At 44.6% G+C, this 5,441-nt stretch overlaps 1 non-coding gene across 1 annotated transcript; it reads left to right on the top strand.

The window, feature by feature from the left end:
* The first annotated feature begins 4,573 nt into the window (after nt 1-4,573).
* On the top strand, nt 4,574-4,680 carry LOC123393825. Its single transcript, XR_006608641.1, has one exon. It is a non-coding gene; the product is annotated as a U6 spliceosomal RNA (small nuclear RNA).
* The last annotated feature ends 761 nt before the right edge of the window (nt 4,681-5,441 follow it).

The raw sequence follows: 5,441 nt of genomic DNA, 5'->3' as shown, positions 1-5,441 counted from the left end.
TTACTTATATCTAGTGAATCTGTAGAACTTCTTTGTGAATCTACGGGAAACCCCTGTGAAATGGGTCATTTGCTTAAGGGAAAGCCCCTTAAGCACTTGGATATTAATCTTCAACAGGACTAAAGTAAAGTGTCACTTACTCAGTGACCCCAGCTTATCAAAATGTAGCTCAGAATAAGGAACCAAGTGAAGGAGCCTCTCAGTATGAGAAGAGATGCCACTCACTGAACACAACAGTTGGGAAGGAGAGATTGTAAGGGCAAAGCTCCGCTTCCTACAGAAGAGGCCGTATAGTCTCAAGAAGATATAGGGCCCCTTACTTTGTCACAGGTAGCTGAGAGTTGTCTCTGTTCACTTGCTGAGAGTGACAGGGGTGTAGGAAGGCAGGGGGAGGGATGTGCTTCCATGAGCAAAACCATGCTGCCGTCCTGTGTTCACTTACTGAAGTCAGTGCCTTTAACTCGGTTCAAAATCACCCAGTCATCCTTTTGAATCCTTACTTTCAAGGTCGATATTAGCAAAATTGGGAGTATTTGTTCTTTTCCATTAAGTGATTCAGTTATAACACGAAATCTCTCCCTCTCTCTCTTTTTGTTCTTCCCTCATCTATGGTTGGAGACCCCGAGCTTAACTTTTTTTGCTGACCAATACATTTGCCCCCTTATCAGTGAGTATCTGTATGTTCACTTCTCTAGTTCTGCCTGAAATGCTTTACTTTATTTCCGTTTTTCCAAGAGGCGGCCAAAGGTTGCCTCTAATGAAACTTATTCATTAGGGTTTAGTCTTGAAACTTGGGGAAAATGGGGTCAGGATATCTAGACTTAAATACTCTCTGATAAGTAGCTTTAGTTAAATTAATGCCTGGTATGAGTGTCTGTTGCCTGGAGGGCATCACAGGCAGATCAGGTAGGTGAGAAGTTCATGGGCCTTTATAATGAAAGTGCCTGTCCTTGATCCCTGGGACATAGGGTGTAAGACCCAGCAGGCTGAGATGTAATTTATCCCTTACTGTGCCTGTCCCAGGGCCTTAACCATGATGGTCTCTTATCTTAATTCCTGATTTTCTGAGTGTGCAGACAGACGTTAGCCTGTAGGCCTGCCAGCAGAAGGAGAGGGAACCTCCATAGAAGGACAGGGAAAAGAAAGAATGGTTTTTCGATTTTAGGCCACTGTGAAATGCTTGAAGGGTAGAGGTCAGTGCATTTTGATCTCTGAGGAGATGAAATATCCTGAGTTAGCAGCAGAGGAGACACCCCAGAAAAACGCAGTTAACCTCTGAGTCTGCAAAGGACTTTTCCATAATGTGTGAGGGAGGGTACCAAGTGCAGAAGTTGGGTCTCCTTTGGGCGCCTGGGTGGCTCAGTGGGTTAAGCCGCTGCCTTCGGCTCAGGTCATGATCTCAGGGTCCTGGGATCGAGCCCCACATCGGGCTCTTCTGCTTGGCAGGGAGCCTGCTTCCTCCTCTCTCTCTCTCTCTGCCTGCCTCTCTGCCTACTTGTGATCTCACTCTGTCAAATAAATAAATAAAATCTTAAAAAAAAAAAAAAAAACAACGAAGTTGGGTCTCCTTCAAATCCCATTAGTGGGGAAAGAAGATTTTCACAGCACCTTTTAAAAAAGTGAATGGCAAGAAACTGGATTTTTCTTTCCTTCTGCCCTTCCCTGGCCAATACCCCCCTATCCCCCCACCCCCGTGGGGATGGAGGGAGGGGCCCTGAGCCACTGAGTTTGGAATAATGACACCAGAGCAATAATGAGACCTTTTTCAAGGACTGATTTGTCTGCAGAAAGGAGAAGTCATCAGGTATCCATTGTGAGAAGAGTCGCCTTCTCTTAACAATGGCTCTGATGAAGCTGCTAGAAGGTTCTTATCAGGAAGAAAAGACTCCCAGCCAGCAGGAGAAGGGGAGAGAGGGAAAAATGAAAGCCTACAAAACCCCCAAATCATCCTTCTGAGCTCAGTGCTGTGGAGAGGGGGAGGGGAGGCACACTTCCTGAATGCCAAGTGACACTGGCTGGTCAGTCCAAATGAGCCTCTAAAGAGATATTAACAAAGATGAGAGCGGGGCCAGCTTTCCTGCAGGCAGGCGTTTAGCAGGGAGTGTGAGTTCGGCTGCAGAAAGTGTGCAATCCTGCTTTTCTCAGGCTGCAGGAAATAGCTAGAGGTCATAACAGCTTATCTTTTAGCCTTTCTCCAGGGATTTTCTAGATCTGGGTCACAGGGCTACCCTTCTTTAGCTGGATTCTGGGAAGGAAGAGGAAACTCACAGCCAGCAGAGAGTCCTGACGAGACTCTAGGCCCGTTTTTTTTTTCCCCCCCCTCGGCTACAGGTACTTGATTCAGAAACAATAGATTTTCTGGGTGCTTCGAGAAGGGAGACGAGAACTGGAGTTAATTTTGCACCTGTTGACTCTTGTTAGGAGCTTTACTGATTTGACTCAATTAATCCTCATCACCTCCCGAGACAGGTGACTCTGATCAAACTCTAATCATCTTGCCTTCTGTTCAAAATGCTTCATCGACTCTTTATATTAAAACCAAGTGAAGCTCTGGCCTTCCTCCACACCGAGAACCGAGAGCTTTGGCCATGGGGCCACCACGTCCCCTGCCCTTCCTCCCACTACTTATGCGTGTGTATCTCTTGCTTTAGTGTCAGGCCAGGTGGCTCCTTGATGCTTCCCAGTCCAGACATCAGTGCTCCACTTCCACGTCTTGCCTGTTGCTGTCCCCTCCACCTGGAATGTTCTCTTGACATCTTCTCCCACTCTGTTCACTTGCTAAATTCCTACCTATCTGGGGCACCTGGGTGGCTCAGTGGGTTAAGCCTCTGCCTTCGGCTCAGGTCATGATCCCAGAGTCCTGGGATCGAGTCCCGCATCGGGCTTTCTGCTCTGTAGGTAGCCTGCTTCCTCCTCTCTCTCTGCCTGCCTCTCTGCCTACTTGTGATCTCTGTCAGATAAATAAAGAAAAAATCTTTAAAAAAAAAAAATCCTACCTATCTGTCAAAGTCATGTGAATTTTCCTCCTCCATGAAATCTTTATCAAAATGGAGGTAATTTCTCCCCCTCTGGAACGCCCAGGGCAGTTTTCCTCTCTCTTACAAGGTTTCTCGTATGGTCACTGTTTACTGTTATTTATGGTCTTATCAAGCACTCCATGGATCCATGAGTTCTTCAAAGGCAGCGGCTGTGTCCCGCCTATTATCTCTTTATCTTTCAGCGACTGACACACAGTAGGTGATCATTAAATAGTGATGGAATTGGATTTTCATTCGCATTCGGGTCTTTAATTTTGAAGTAGCATGAACTTGTCTTGCCATTTCTAGGTTGATTTGGGAAGCAAATTCATGGAAACAGCTGGGTCTGCAGAAGCAACGTTTAATTGCTAGATCATCACACGGAAGAGCTGTTCCTGACTGGCATCCTTAGTAGGGATGGGGGATTTTGGCTCCTTTCACCCCTTTTCCTTCTCCTCTAAAGAGAGTGGGCTAGAGCGATACAAAATGGAATTTATTTCATACTTAGCCTGCCTAGCACTTGTTACATTGTAAACTGGTTTAATCTTTGTAAGGATTCTTTGAAGGAGACATTACTTTCATTGTGTAGTTGAATAAACAAAGGTGTAACAAAGTTAAATAAGTTGCTTAAGGTCAAATAGCTAGCAAAGACTGATACTGATCCCAAACTTGTGTACTTGCCCACTATTCTATGTTGCCTCCTGGGCTCCATCCAGAGGATGTTCTGAAAAGGAATAGCCAAGGAGCACATGTATCCTTTTAATTTCTGTAAGGTTTTGTACATAGTTTTCCATTCTTTAAGAGCTGACAAGAAAGTTTGGTTTCCTACTGTTATGTGAAAATATTCTGGACACCAGCGCTGCAGACTTGCCCTTCTTTGTTAAAGATGAAATTTCAAAAAAGTCCCTTAAGGGTAGACTGGGTGGATAATAGGAGGTAGCAGTGGTCCTGTATCTGTGGACCCTCATAATACCTGAGGCTGTCTTAGTGATCATCACACCCAGGAACTGCTGGCCAGGCAGAAAGACTATGGGTGTTACAGTCAGAAAACTGTGGTTCAAAGCCCATCTCCGCCACTGACCAGTCAAGTGAAATTTGAGGAAGTTATGTAAACTTCGAGGGCTCAGTATTCTCATCTGTAGAATAGAGAGCAGAATAACTCCTGGATTGATTGTTCTTAAGGATCAAAAGAAAGGACTAGATGTGATGAAATGACTACGGAAGAGTTGAAATTGCCACCATGATGGTTGAGCCACAATTAGAGCATCCTTTAAACATGTCTTCTAGATGTGTTCTCTTATCCCTCCTGAAAGGGACCAGATCCATGTGATACAATGTTTTATTTTAATGCCTTTCTGCCTCCCTGCAGGAAGCTTGCCCAGCCGAATCCTTCAACTAAAGGAGCTCCCATTCAGATCGCTCCTGCGCAGATGTCTCTCTGCCTGCCTTGCTCCATAGACATGATTTATGGAAGAATCTTGGTCAGAGGGCACTTGGACAAAGACAGAGCGGAAGAGGCAACAATGTACCCATTTTTAAAGATACCAAAGTGTGTAGTGCTCACTTCTGCAGCACACATATGAAAACTGGAATGATACAGGGAACACTAGCCCAGTCCCAGTTTAAGGATAACACATAAATTCATGAAGCATTTCATATTTAAAAAAAAAAAAAGAAGAAGAAAGAAAGAAAATACTCTAATGTTTAATAACTTGCCTGCGACCATGTGGTTAGTTAGTAGCAGAACTCCAAATCAGATCCCAGGACTCCTCTCACTACACCAGAAAATAGCCGCTTAGAAGAGAACTTGTCCCGGCCCAGGGAAGAGGTGACAGTCCAGAGGTAGATGAGATTAGTTTTTTCTCCTCACCTCTAATTTCCTGTGATTTCTGTAGCCCAGCTACATGCTAATGGCTTGGCAGAAACTTCAAAATTAAACTTGTGAGAGCAATCACTGTTATTGGACCTCTAGGCAATTATAGTAGCTGTCAAAGGTTTTAAAGCCAACATCCAGCCTGACCCTTTCCAAATGACTCAAAAGTGGCATTTTAATGAGAAACGAAAGCAGAAAAGGTGTTTTTAATTTTTTTTAAATAAAAGGTTCTTTTTTTTTTTTTTTAATAATGGTCAAACTGACTGAATTTTACTGCCTATCAAAGGGTATGGGTGGGATTGTGAGACTGGGGACCAGAGAGCCCAGGGCTGTTGACTTTTGTTTGTAATGGCAGCTCCCCAAACCTCTCCCACCGCAAGCCTATTATGAGAAGCCCCACAGAGGAGCATCGAAGGATTAGCACCCGGTTCAGCTTTATGCTCTTGAGTGCATTTGGGATAGTAGAATTACCAGCGCAGGTCCATCTGCACTTTCTTCTTTATCTCTGGGTCTGGTTAAGGCTAACCTGTCAAGATGGAGCTACTTTTAAA

The sequence above is a fragment of the Mustela putorius genome, unplaced genomic scaffold (assembly GCF_011764305.1).
Source record: "Mustela putorius furo isolate JIRA1106 unplaced genomic scaffold, ASM1176430v1.1 tig00001012_pilon_pilon_pilon, whole genome shotgun sequence".
Classification (NCBI taxonomy): Eukaryota; Metazoa; Chordata; class Mammalia; order Carnivora; family Mustelidae; genus Mustela; species Mustela putorius.
This window is presented reverse-complemented; position numbering and strand designations above follow the sequence as displayed.